This window comes from Bubalus bubalis, chromosome 2, assembly GCF_019923935.1.
Source record: "Bubalus bubalis isolate 160015118507 breed Murrah chromosome 2, NDDB_SH_1, whole genome shotgun sequence".
Classification (NCBI taxonomy): Eukaryota; Metazoa; Chordata; class Mammalia; order Artiodactyla; family Bovidae; genus Bubalus; species Bubalus bubalis.
In genome coordinates, this window is record NC_059158.1 from 112,793,573 (window position 1) to 112,808,299 (window position 14,727).

General features: G+C 42.7%; 1 protein-coding gene across 2 annotated transcripts in view; it reads right to left on the reverse strand.

The window, feature by feature from the left end:
- The window catches only part of THSD7B (thrombospondin type 1 domain containing 7B), a 1,246,259-nt gene that overhangs the window by 1,045,010 nt on the left and 186,522 nt on the right, over positions 1 to 14,727 (reverse strand). Inside the window, exon 1 of one of the 2 annotated variants that reach the window (XM_025276961.3) lies at positions 12,017 to 12,141. The exons of the other annotated variant lie outside the window; for it this stretch is intronic. The gene's annotated coding sequence lies outside the window, so the exon portion shown is untranslated. Of the gene's footprint in view, positions 1 to 12,016; positions 12,142 to 14,727 lie in introns of those variants that run through there. 2 annotated transcript variants of the gene reach the window in all.

The following is a 14,727-nucleotide window of genomic DNA, read 5'->3' on the forward strand; positions in this document are numbered from 1 at the left end:
TAGTTTAAAAAAAAGAAAAAGATGTGCTTCACAGGGGATATATTATGTCCACAAGCATTATGTTTTAATTCTACCAATTCTATAATCCAAGTGAAATATCTAATATTCATGCACATAATATTAGATGACATATCCCAAGAGTCTGTCTCCAAAAGGAAATTCCTCCCTATGAAGTTTAGAATTTTTTTCTTCCCAACTGCAGCCTTGTTCTTAGTAATTTTCTTTTAGTAAGCAACTCAGGTCAGGTTTAAGATACCCATGTAAAATGCTCCTCCCTCTCCGCAAAGAGACTTGGAATTATTAAAATGTCCCACATTCTCACGTACGGCTGAATAGAGGTTACGCTCACAAAGGAGAAGCACGACTTTTTTTTATGTTTCACGCAATGAAAGGCATGTCACATTCTGCTTTTTCAATTGAAGCATGCCACAACCCGGAGGGTCGGTTACTGTCAGAAATGCAACTTGAGAAAAGCCCTCAGATCACTGAGAAGAATGCTACCTGCCAAGTCATGAATCAAACGTACCCGAAATTACTAAGATTTGATCAGAAATATCACTTTGGTGGGCTGCATGTCACTTCTGACTGCAGGAATCATAAGAATAAGGTAAAAGAAGACTGAGAAACATTAGCAAGTGAGAAAAATTTTAAGTTCACTCTTCATTAAAGGTGCTTTCCTCTCTTCTCGTTCTTATTAGAGATAAGCTGATTCTCAGCTATGCCCATTTCATATGCATCAGGCTACAGATACCCTAGCAAACCAATAAAAAAAAAACAATGATAATAAAAAACAGGACAAGAAACTGTAATTGTTTAGCCTGGACACAACAAGGGCAGGATGACTATGGATGTGAACAGTTGTAAACTGGAAGAAATCGGGATATGATCCACCGCCACAAATGAACACATGGGATTAATTTTTTGACTGACTATACAGAGAACTCTTCCTACCTTACCTAGTGGCTCAGACAGTAAAGCGTCTGCCTGCAACGCAGGAGACCCGAGTTCGATCCCTGGATCAGGAAGATCCCCTAGAGAAGGAAACGGCAATCCACTCCAGTACTCTTGCCTGGAAAATTCCAAGGACGGAGGAACCTGGTGGGCTACAGTCCATGGGGTCGCAAAGAGTCGGACACGACTGAGCGACTTCACTTCACTTCACAGAGAACTCTTTCTACCTTACAGGTTTTAAAAGTAAATAGGTTCCTGAGAAAAGCAAAGAAGTATTTTAAGATGGCTTTTTTGAAGAGATAATCCATGCTGGTATTCAAGAACAAAATTAATAACTGAATGACCTCATATATGCAGGCCAATGGTATGCGCTCTGAAAGGAAACTTGGCAGCCAACAGACAACAGTCGAGTGGGGCTGTTCACAGCACAGGCTCTAGTTATATCCCATAAGGCCACTCCAGCCACATGTGGCTACTGAGCACTGCAAACATGCTAGTCTAAACTGAGACATATTTGTAAGCGTGAATTCCAGACTGGCTTTCAAAGATTTGGTACAACAAAGCTCTAAAACATTTCATTAAAACTAGGAATAAATCTACTACATGAACCAGAAATCCCGCTACTGGGTATATACCCTGAGAAAACCACAATTCTAAAAGACACAGGCACCCCAATGTCCACGGAAGCAATATTTATAATAGCCAGGACATGGAAGCAACCTAGATGCCCCTCAACAGATGAACAGATAAAGAAGTTGTGGTACATTTATACAATGGAATCTCACTCAGCCATGAAAAGGAACAAATCTGAGTCAGGTGTAGTGAGTTGGATGAAGCTAGATCCTCTTACACGGAGTGAAGGAAGTCAGAAAGAGAAAAACAAGCATCATATATTAACACATATATATGGAATCTAGAAAAATGGTACTAATAAACCTAGTAAGAGAACAGATTTGTGGACACAGTGGGGGAAGGCGAGGGTGGGATGAATAGGGAAAGTAGCACTGTCGTATATACATTATCACATGTAAAATAGCTAGCAGGAAGTTGCTCAATAATACAGGGAGCCCAGCCTGTGCTGGGCTGATGCACCACCACGTGATGCCCTGTGATGACCTAGAGGGGTGGGGTGGGGGGAGGGGAGGGGAGCTCCAGAGGGAAGGGACATATACATATATAAAATTATGACCGATTCACGTTGTTGTACAGTAAAAACAAACGCAAAGTTGTAAGGCAATTTTCCACCACTAAAAAAATAAATAAAAATAGGAAAATAATCGTAATAATTTTCTTATAATTGATACATTTTGAAATAATATTCCAAGTACATTAGTTTGATATTGATAGAATACATTACTAAATTAAACTTCAATGTCCTTTTTCCCCTCTTTTAATGTGGCTACTAGAAAATGTGTGATTGCATACAGGCATTGTACTTGTGGCTTGCTTTCTATTTCCATTGAAAAGTGCTGCTCTAGAATCAGACTGTCTGAGTACATATCCTGACCTGGATGATGTCACTTACTGTTTCTGCATCTGTAAGGTGGGAATAATGATAAGGCAATCAACTCTAAGAATTTTGAGAGGATTCCATAAATTGATACATGTAGAACAGTATCGAGCATATAGCATCACCAACTAAAACCTGTCACTTACTACCTGACTCTACAAAGTCACTAGTCACTGCAGGCATGGACCTTCAACACCCTCTGAAAGGAGTTCAGGCTGGAGAGCAGAAACGAGATATTCAGTGCTCTGGGAAAACTGGCAGAACAAGCCTACAGATAGTTAGATATTTTCAGAAGATTTTATTAGCCCAAATGTTTGCACCTCCTCATATCTAGAAAAACACTAAAATCAGCAACAGCGACTTCTGCTTCTCATGACCAGCAACAAGTCTCTGGCAAAATGTGTGCCTGACTCCATGTACCCCTGCTTCACTAAAGTCATATGTAACGCTGACCTTCTCCACTACCTCTCTGGAACAGTTCCTCAGAGCCATCTGAGAATCTGTTTCCAGGCTATATTCCTCATTTTGCCCCCAGTAAAACTTAACTCACTGGTCTCACGTTGCGTATATTTTTTTCAGTCAACAGTATATGTTTGTTAAAGCTGATTTTAATACCCTACGTACAAGTCCTTTCTACAGAATATGGTGACATGCAGGTTCTAGTCCTCTATTTGAATAACCCCAAAGATAGGGAACACACATTTTCTTGAGATAGGCATTCCTGTACTTCTCTGAATGTGAAAAAGTTTATTCCTGGAATGAGTAAAAATCTCTCTTTGCAACTCTGAATCTTCTGAACTTCTTTATATACGATTGTGCCAGAGGCAAAGAGAGAAACTAGTCATTTTCCAATGCTATACTTCTATAGAAATTGTTGAAAGACTTTGGTATTGGAAATAGGGATATTATACATTCCCATGGAAGTTCATGTCAAGAGACCTTATGCTGACCCAGCAAAACCTTCTTAGAAAACAAATTTTCAAAAATGTGATTCATCATACATGCTTCACCCAAGAACAACCTTTCTCTTTTACCAGAGTTGTCCCTTTCAACCAAGGATACTTTGCTGTCGGAAAGTGGAAAAAAGAGGACAGGCAAGGACACACACCCGATCAGTGGCTCGGCCCAATCATGGGAATGACTAAGGCCACTGCCCATCTACCCACACTCACATCTGAAGACCAGTTTTCCCCCTTTTCCTGCTCCTGGTGCTAATTTCAAAGCTCATGCCTTGAATATTTGCATATTCAGGAGAACAGTTGTCTTAATGATAAGCCATTAATGAAAAGGAATACCATGTGGATTTCCCATGTGCGGATTTTCAGAATCTTCCAACAGTTTCTCAATAAGCCCACACTTTTATATATGTATGTCTCAAGCTGTTTACAATTCTAAGATACTATAAACTTCATACATAAGGTCTGTGCCAAATCAAACTGCAGCCTTTTCCCTGTGTCCTGATGACATGTCTGCCTCCAGGTAGAGATGATTTAACATTGCTCTTCCTGTCAGTGGACTCCATCCATCACATGTGTAGGCTCTGGCAGTAGCTGAGTGTGAGTGACTCTGTGTGTGTGTGTGTGCATGCTTGCATTCCAGTAGAGGTTAAGATTAAACTTGCTGACTCAAACTTCAGGCTCGAGGGCAGTCTAGTGTGTCAGAAGCAATATGGGTCTTGCAGACAGACAGACTGGAATGTGAATCTTTACTCTGTGGCTTACCAGCTATCCTGGCCTCACACTCTGTGCCAAAGGTCCCCCAGCCTCCCTTTCCTAGTATGAAAAATGAGGCTAAATAATAGAAACCACTTTGCAGTGCTATTATGAAGCCTAGACATGTTGCCTCTTATGTACCTAGGCGACACAGCATGTCACAGATAAGCAATTAGTAGTCACTTTTCCCACCTTCCTGGATATTGTTAAACTTTGCCCCCGAGATCCTCAAAGGGCCACTGTCACCCTTCTTTCCATCACACTCTCCTTTCTAACAGGTTTCAGAATCTTCAATAGAGTGGTACCCTTTCTGATTCAAGCCCTTTACTATCCAAACTGCACAAGCAGATACTAATAAGAAAATAGATTCAATCAAACATTAAAATTAGAATTTACCACCTGAGTTGCTCGGACAGAAAGAGAGCTTTGTGAATTGGCATAATTAGACAAAGCTCAGTGGAAGTATAATTAAAAATGGATCTTGACTAATAGGTAAAATGTGGATAACTGGGAGCTGGGAGTAGAAAAAACAACACGTGGGGACTTCTGAAATTGGGGTGGGTCTTGTGGTTGACTTAAGGAAGACAGGCCTGATAGCAGAAGGTCAATGTAATGTAGGACCTGGAATATTTTCCTTGTTCACAAAGAAGTGTAACTTGTGTTTCTCAGGGCCCATTTAACACTGTTTCATTTTAGCCAGAAGACATCAGGAAGAATGCACCAAAGAATTCTCCTTATAGAGTCTGCAAGGCTGGAATCATCCCTTCCCTCTCCCTGATTGGCCAGAGATATTCTAGCTCATGAAAGAGGTTAATCCCAGTGAAACCAAGCCCTGTTAACAAGACTTAATCACAAAAATGAATGGAAGTCGATATGAAATAAATTGAGTTAATTCTGAAGACCAGAAATGGAGATGGAAAAAATAATTACTTTTTCCCGCAAAAGAAAAAAGCCTTGTTGAACTACTCCCACATACATACATACATACATAAGTGGTCTGAGACAGCTGTGTGTAGAAGGAGATACAGTTGCAGCAGACGACCTGGGGTAGAAATTTGTCTCTGCCCTTTGACTTAGTATGCTTAGTTATATTGGGGTCGGGGGGGAGGGGCAAATTCAAGAGAATGTAGAGTGGTTTTATGGGGCTTCCTGGTGGCTCAGACGGTAAAGAATCTGCCTGCAAGGCAGGAGACCTGGGTTTCTTCCCTGGGTCAAGAAAGATCCTCTGGAGAAGGGAAGGGCAACCCACTCTAGTATTTTTGCCTGGAGAATCCAATGGACAGAGGAGCCTGGCAGGCTACAGTCCATGGGGTCACAAAGAGTCAGACATGACTGAGTGATTTTCACGACATGACAACAGAGTGGCCTTATAGAAATTGATAGCTCAACCCAAAGTGGTCTAGGTACTCGGGGCTCTTTGTTCACATAAGTATATGCAAATAATAATAGCTAAATGTTTTTAACATTAAACATTAATAGCTAAATATTTATATGTTTTTAACAGATATAAATGTTAGAGATTTAAAAAATAAAAAACAGATTTCGTGTTCAAATACTTGATAACACCAATGGCTGCATTAATTCATGTCATGAGTAAAAAATATCAAGGGATGATACTAGAAATACTTACCAAGTAGCAGGGCTTCAAGTGCCAACCAACCAGAACAGATTCTAGCAATACCCCTGGGGTGGGTCCCCAGGCCCTCCTGCCACACGAACTAGTATCTGTCTGAGTTGCTGTAACAAGAGATGATCTAAGAGATGTCAGGGGAATAGCCATAGGACTGAGGTGGTAATAGGGTCCTCAGGGGGGCTTAGAACAACACCTGTTTACCTACTGGTACAGATTTCAATATTTTTACAACCAGCAAGGCTGTATCAGGTTCTTCCCAGGTGGCTCTAGTGGTAAAGAACCCATCTGCCAGTGAGGGAGACATAAGAGACGTGGGTTCGATCCCTGGGTCAGGAAGATCCCCTGGAGGAGGGCACGGCAACCCATTGCAGTACTCTTGCCTGGAGAATCTATGGATAGAGAAGCCTGACAGGCTACAGTCCACAGGGTCACAAACAGTTGGACACGACTGAAGCAGCTGAGCACACACGCATGCACATGCAAGACTATATCAGTGGTCAAATCACCCAGAATGTGTCTAACATAAGCAAGCAAGGCAGAAATCAATAGAGGAGTGCCCAGGAGCCAACTCTACAAGCAGAGATGACTGCAAGCTTTAATCTTACTATAATTAAAATCTTTCATTTATGTGTATTACATGGTATAGTTCTCAAAATAACCACCTGAAATAAGCCTAAATTCAACTCTGCATCACTTCAAAACTACAGTTTAAGACCAAGCAATGGTGCCTGACTACCATGAAGTTAAGAGCTTTTCCCAACATTGTGATTCTTCCAGAAATAAAGAGCTGTTCAATAACATAACACTAGGGCACAAATCTCCAGCCAACCCTCATGCAGACAAGTGGTAGAACACAGCAAAGAGCTGCTTCCAGCGAAGGCATGGAAGGATCATTTATGCATTAGTTACTCAGGATTCTGTTTTTAGCTGCAGCATATTTAATTACAAGAGGCTCATAATTAACACATGCCTAGAGAGGCAAAATCAAAAGGAGGCATCATATCCCTTGATGCAAAATACCTAAGTTGAACAATGACAGCCTTGATGATGTAGGGGACATCTCTTCATTCTCACCAATCCTCACATCTAAGTCAAAGTCCAACCTTTAATGATGGGAATACCCCCTTTTTTTTAATTTCATAAAAGTCTACAGACTCCCACATCACAGGAAAAAAAATGTGAAATAAGCTAATGACCAAAAGTGAGATGAAAAGTTTTAAAGGTGCTGTGTTGTTGTTGTTTTTTCATCACAAGAGCACACACCTACTCTTGAAATATAGTAGTTCTTCTATGTGCTGGATGACTTAATTGTTTGGCTTACAAACTGAACCTGGGTTGACTGTCCATCCCTTCATTAAGCCTGAATCCTGGCCACCAGAGAAACTCTATTCTCCAGCATCTCTAGGATTGGCTTCAGAAGTGGACCAAAAAACATGAGATACCCTGGTTTGGGAAAAGCATCTCAGGAATTTGTTTGAAATGGATGATTTTCAGTAGATGGCTGTTCTCTACAGGTCCTGGACTTCTGGCTGGAACATATCCCAACCTCCAGCCAACCTGGGGCCCCCAGAATCTGATTTGCCTCTGGGCAATCTATCCTGTTATTGTTTGTCCTGAATTCAGTGGTGTTTGTACACCGACAGACTCTGCCGGTTTGTCTCAAGTCTGAAGTCAAGGGGAGACTCTGTCAGCAACCAAAGACCTCTGTTCGGTCCTGAATGGCAGGTTTTTCCTCAAATTCCAGGGCTTCTTCCTATGCTTGTGCTCCTAAATACATAGTTACACAACCCTCTAGGTTGTCTAGTTAATATATTGTGCAGTGTTCAATACACTGCACCCTTAAAGCTTTGTCCATTTTTAGTCTTCATTCAACAGTCTGAACATAAGGCTAGCATGTACTTGAACTCTTGGTGAAGTCTGAACATTAATAAAATAGTATACCCATGAAAAAAAAAGAAAGACATGAAGTAACTGGATTTCACTAATATTCTATTTTCCCCTTCAAATGAATTGCTTGACCTAGTTGCTAGAGAATGCTCATAACAAATCATCAGCAGATTACAATGGATGAAAATAACTAAGTCTTTATACTTTATTTACCTGGCCAGCTCCAGGCAACATGGCTCCAAATGCAAGTGCAATCCTAGGATTCAAGGACTGCGATCTCTATTTCCTCCTCTGTCAAAAGCTACATACAAGCTGAAGGGAAATGCACCTAATCCTCTTTGGCTTGCTTTCATCAATAGTTACTGTTGGCTCTTATGAATAACCATCCATGAAAATGCTAGTCAAAACATCAACAAAATAATCCCAACAAATGAGAAACTTTAAAGGGTGAATACAATATTTATCGTCTTGGAGCAAGGTTGCCACAGACTTCACAGGTGCAAAAACACTAATCCCACTTGAACTCTCAATTTCTAGAATTAAAAGTAGAGTTGAAAATCTTCTACTTTCACAGATTTAACGTGTTAATTATCACTTAGATATAATCCTGTTAACAGCACTAAGTTAAGGACCTGTGTTATATTTGGGAAGCTGCCTGGTGTTAAAGGGAATGCGGCTGCTTCCTTTATAGCTATAATCTGGGCAAATGTCTTCTTTTAAAAATATAAAGCACTTATGTGCAATTCATATCCAAAAAATCCAAAAAGAGATCTAAGTAGCTCATGTAAATAGTTTTGGATGCTGTAATACCCTCTATTTAGTCAAAGATGCATTTTTTATACTTCTCCTGGAGAGCGTCTCTGGAGTTCTGCTGTCAATGGTGTTGTGCTTTTCCCACCAAGTATTAATAGTATACTTGTCACTACTTAGAATCTTTTAATCTGTTCATCTTGATCGTGTACTTAAGATGCTGTATCATTTGTCTTTTTGACTCCTAACTCAATAGGACCAGTCAACTACTTTTCATCATTCTATTCAAACTTTTGAAATGATGTTATTACTTTCATGCCTAATCTTTATAAAGGTGTGCAGAACAGCAAAATTGCAGTTTGGGAAAGATATTTTCTTTGAAGGAATCAAATGACTTCAGCTTCAGTTTGTGAAATATAATTAAAATGAGTTACATGTCTTGGAAATTTTTTTTGTTTGGACACTCCTCTTTCACTCGCTTAGTTCCTATCTTTTTATCCTGCTTATTCAGTCTATTATTTAAGGACAAAGTTTTTTAAGCAGATATTACTAAAAGAATTCCTTCAGAAACAGGATCTGAAGCAAGTAGATGGGGTCCTTAATAGGCTTTCTCATGAAGTACATTTTAGCAGTATCATTTTTCTCTAATTCTTTACCTCTTTCTTTCAAAAGGCACACTCAGCATAGAACAGAAAGGTATCTTCAGTTGCCAATTTATTAATGTCAACCCTCAAAATTGGAGACTGTGTTTATACTGCTTTTATCATCAGCAATTATTGTCTGCCCATCTAACAGTGTCTCTGTTTCTTAGCTCTTCAACTAGTTAACAACTTTCACTAAAAATAATGGGGCTGGGGCTTCCCTGGTGGCTCAGATGGTGAAGAATCCACTGCAATGCAGGAGACTAGGGTTCGGTCCCTGGGTCACCTGAAGAAGGGAATGGCTACCCACTCCAGTATTCTTGCCTAGAGAATCCCATGGATAGAGGAGCCTGGTGGGCTATAGTCCATATGGTGGTAAAGAGTTCAACATGACTGAGCAACTAAGCACACACAAACACAGACATACCTAGGTCCTGCTCAGTACTGAAAATATGGAAATAGGCAAAAGAAACATGGTCCTGCTTTAATGAGATGCAGAGTGCTGAATTGTTTCAGTTTGTGTCCAACTCTTTGTTACCCTATGGACTGTAGCCCACCATGCTCCTCTGTCCATGGGATTCTCAAGGCAGGAATACTGGAGTCAGTTGCCATGCCCTCCTCCAGGGGATCTTCTGGACCCAGGGATTGGACCTGCATCTCTTACGTCTCCTGCATTGGCAGGCAGGTTCTTTACCACTAGCACCACCTGGGCATACTAAACTTTAGTCTACTAAACATAAGCATTGAACAAATAAACTACAAAATACCTTTAAAAAAAATAATGAGGGTGAGTACTGAGGACTATGAAATATTATAAAGATAATTTTTCAGGTATGAATTTAAATATTAAAGTAGATATAAAGTAAGCCCACTTTTTCTGAACCATTGAAATGGACTTTGAACGTCTATCAGCCATTGGCAGACCTTTGCTGGACCACACATCTCCAAGTCCTCACACGGCTTAACTGCAAATCTTCAGAACCCTGAATGGTTTGCAGGTGTTTACAACTGCTGGAACTGTTTGTGTTAAAAAAAAAAAGACTCTCCCACATTTTCTAAGTCAACAATTTTATCTGTATATGTTGTTACAGGGTCAAGAGAATTATCTTCAAAATTATTTTTCACTTAAATTTAAATGCAGAAGAGTTTCCAGTCCCCAACTCCCAGCAGGCGGGTGAAAAAAAAATCCACAATGCCCAGGCATAGTAAGAAGCCAATTCCAGGCATTTTCCAATCTACCCAGTTGGCTCATCTACCCACAGAAAACAGAGAACTAGCCAAATGAAGTTTTAAAAGAAGGCAGCTGATATTAATGGTATCAAGGTTAAAAATAGCAGTGCATCAAAGTGAAGCCTCAAGACACATACTTTATATAGCTTTCAAACCACAAATACAGGAGACTCTTCCTTTACCACTGGATAGGACTTCTTGATTTGTTTAGGAACATTCTAAGTTGCTTTCAAGAAGCCTTAACCAACAACTATAATATAGTCCAGAATATAAAGGAGCCTCCCTGGAGATCACTACCTCCCAGTTACCCAAGAAACCATTACTGTCCTGGGAGAGAAGCATACCACTTTGACATCCAAAGATTGCCTGGCAAAAGAAACTCCAGATGCACATGTGCACACACCTACACACACACAGACTCTCCACAACCATGCCGGCATGCATCCTGCCTACATGGGTTACCATTTTCATGATAACACAGCACCCACAGATGCCCTCTTGAAAAACACCAAGAAAGCTTCTCCAGACAGGTTGTCATTTACAAGAGCACAGATGCACTGTAAAGGTGGAAAACAGTAAATTACCAGCAGATCACCCTGGCAATGAACAGAGCACCAAATAACCCTGGCATCTCCCACAGAAGAGGTCAATGTAACGTGATCTTGGTCAATTCCCCCTTGACCAAAGATCACGGAATTGTTATAGCTCTTGAGGAATGCCCAGAATAATTCCAAGAAAAAGTACCACCCACCTTTCCCAGAAATAGTTTTCTCCCTTGACCTAAGAGATTGAGAGAGCTTAACACTTCCTCTCCAAACACCCCCGCCCCCCAAGCTTTCCAACCTCAAGAGTCATACTTTGAGGACTGCACAAAGGGGAGGATGGGTTCATTTGAATATTCAAATAACTTTCATACTACTGGAGGTGTTAGAAAGGAAAGGTGGTAGGAGCATATGGGTGATGCTTTAGAGATTACCCGTGTCGTCCTCCTGTCCCTTACTCTCAAGCACCGTTCCCAGGTCTCTCTTCATAAACAGAGTGATGTAACACCAGACCCACAAGACCCATTCTCCCCAGCTCGCCCCTCGCAGGGACAGTGGAAGTATAAACTGTTGCTGCAGCTTCCCTACACTCCACTGATAAATCAGAAGAAGCTGCAAACTTCTTGGCTTGCTGGGCTATCCTCTCGGGGCACTGAACGCCCACGCACAGATTTCCCAGTCAGAACTATGGAAAGGGAACCCTCAGTCAACCTGTTTGCAAACCCGCAAAACTCTACGCTTTCTGATCCTGGGCTTCGAGGCTCTGCGCTCAGGATGGGGGACCCCTGGCTTCCTTCATCAGCACCCCCAAAGCAAGTTGGAAGTGTAGGGGGCAGAGCTCTTGGCGTCCCACTCCCAGAGCTCAGTCCGGTGGCCTGAGGTCTGTACCCATCGTGTGTAGGGTATCTCAGCCTTCCCAGCCCAGGGGTCTCCGCACGCTGCGCCCCTGGCAGCCCGCCCTTTCTGCAGTCTCAAGCCAGAGGTGTCCGGGAAGCTTCGCTTGCAAGTTCCAATGTACTGCCCGGAGAAGGAGAGGAGGAGGCTGCCCAGGGAGAAAAAAAACAAAGTCTGTGCCCGGGGCGCGCCCCACTCAGCCCGGGTCACCTCACCAACCGGGTGCCGGGCATCCCTGGCTTGCGGCGCAGCGCGGTGGTACTCACCCGCCTCGCCCGTGCCTCTGCCGCAGCCTCTGGGAGCTGCTGAGTCCCGAGCTTTCTGAGTGCAAAAAAGATGGTGGTGCGTATCGGGAGACCACCCATTCCAGCGTCTGGCAACCCGGCGGCGACTCTGGCTCCTCAGCAGTGAAGGAAGAGGAGGAGGAAGGAACGGCGCAGTCGGACGCCATCTGCTGTACACCTCTGCGCTGCCATTGGCTGCCTGGCGCATCCCCGGGAACCGCGGGCTCGGGCCACTGGGGGCCACCTTGCGCCTCACCGCCCCCAGCAGCTGCTCCCCGCCTCCCCTCCCTTCTTCCTTCTCCGCTCCACAATCTCCTCCTCCCCTTTTCCCAGCGGTGGGCTCACCCGACCCTCCACTCAGCCCCCTCCCCCATGAGAGCCACTGCGCACCGGCCTCAAGCGCCAGCCTCTGCCCCTCAAGACTGTTCTCTGCAACTTTGAAGCTTCAGGGTGGAGGCGTGGGCTGGATGAAGGGACTCCCCAACCAGCCTGAGCCCCGGGGTACCCAAGCCTCCGACAGCCTCGGGCAGGAGCAAGCACTTTGCGCCTCAGGGGAATCTAAGAAGTGGCAGGGGAGAAGGAGGCAAAGAGAGTGAGGGGGTGCTTTACTCAGTTATAATCCCAAGCCCCTCAGCAACACATACACACACGCACCCACATACACACTCACGTGCGCACACAAACACACGCAACACTCACAGGCAGAGTCGTCCTGCCCTGTGGATAGCCTGGCGTTCCTCTGCAGTCCCCGGGCACGAGAGGGCTTCAGTGATACAAGGAAAAAGACAAAGAACATCCTAGCTGGATAGGTGAAAAAGGGAAAATCCAGGGTGATTGGGGGAGCGCAGGGAGGGGGGCGTGTCCCTAGCTATGGTCCTGCCTGGACATCTCCTCCTAGAGGGGATCCCAGAGACTGTCAGCCCACCCAGACCCGAGCCTAGTTTCAATCTGCTTTTCAAAGGATTTGTGTCCTGGCTGCAGGAGGGGGGAGACCGGTGTGCTGTCCTTGGAGGGGAGGGGGCGGGAGAAGAGTCTATGGCAACTGGGTGGTAGAGGCAAGTGGCGAGTGAGGAGAGCCAAGTCCGCTCAGGTAAGACAGGCATGCAGAGAGCACGTGGGCAGGCTGGAGCAGTCACAGCTGAGAATCCTCCCCTTATTCTCTGACACCATTCCAAACCCTCCAGGTTTTAGACAACTTTGATCTAGGGAACTTCTTAGGCTCCTTCAGAGAGATGAAGTTTCTCCGAAAGAGGGAAAAAAAAAATCATGAGGACTACCTATTGCCAATTACAGGGTATTTTGCCTGTCATATCTCTTTAAATGTGTGAACCCAGCAACAGCAGGAATTGTATCATTTCGAGTTTATCCAACGCTTGGCACACCATGGGTGCTTCAAAAGAAGCAAAATAATCCTGAGAAAATTAAAGCTTGATGTCATAGTGCAAATTAGATTTAAGAGATAAACAGAGCAGCTAGGGTTGTCACAGGGGGGAAAAATAAAAGAATGTAAGTGCCACTGGAAAGGGAAATGTGAATCTGATGATGAGGGGTTCTGATCCACCTTGCTGTGGGACTGGATACTGAAAACAGGAGAGGGAACCTGCCTTGTTTAATATTTTAAACAGCAATTGCTATTCTCCCAGTGAGCGCTGGCATCACACTCTGAGTTGTGCCTTTCTTTCTGACATCACTCTCTTAAATCAGCTGCCATCCAGATCCTAGAATATTTCCCCAAATCCAAGACCATGATTTATTACTCCCAAGAAATAAAATGCCAATCCTATGAGCCTGGGGGAAAAGAAACTGGTCCATTATGTTTTATTGTAATCTCAATATATACAGATCAATAGCCAATGAGTCTCATTTAAGTAACTTCAGGAACAATAGCCAAAGAAAAACGTCTGTTTTCCTGAACTGTTCCATCCTGGCTTTCCAGATTCTGGTCTTTCCAGAATCAACACAGCGTTTTCAGACCACATCCCATGTACACATCCATATGGTAGAAAGATCTGTGTTTGCAGTCCTTGTAGAAAGAGGCCATCAAGGACTCACTTCTGATTATGTCATTTATGCATGTTTTAACACTTTTGTATTCTCCTCCCTCTTCAGAGGCACCAATACATATGTTTTTCTTTAGGCTAGGAATTTGACTTAAATGTACATTTTAATTTAATATGCTAGCCCATTCTCATTAACTCCTTGCTCCATATCAGTGATCATTATAGTATTTATAAGAATATTTTGATTTTTGAAAAGTAACTTTCATTCTCTGTTGCACTGTTTGCATTTGGTCTCCTGCTTTTCTGAATCTAGAATATAAAAGATAATACCTATATGGTAATCATGTCCTATACATTGGGATTCTTAATCAAAAATAAGGAACTCATAAGGATAAAAATCTAAATCATATCTAAATTGCAAAGAACCTTGAACTTTAAGCATTGCTACCTCTTGTTAGCTTACTGACTCCTCTAAACTATAAAATAGTCCCTTTTTATTAAGACACTGTGCCAACAGCAGGTATCTCAGTATAGTTACATAGTATAAGATGCTAAACTTTCTCTAATATTGTTCAATTGCATACAAAAATCTGGTAGAAGGAAAAAACAGATGTTTCTAGCTCATATTCCCAATTTATATTTTAAATACACATTTTACTGAGCATATGAGTTTCCTGCCAAAACAGTCAGCTT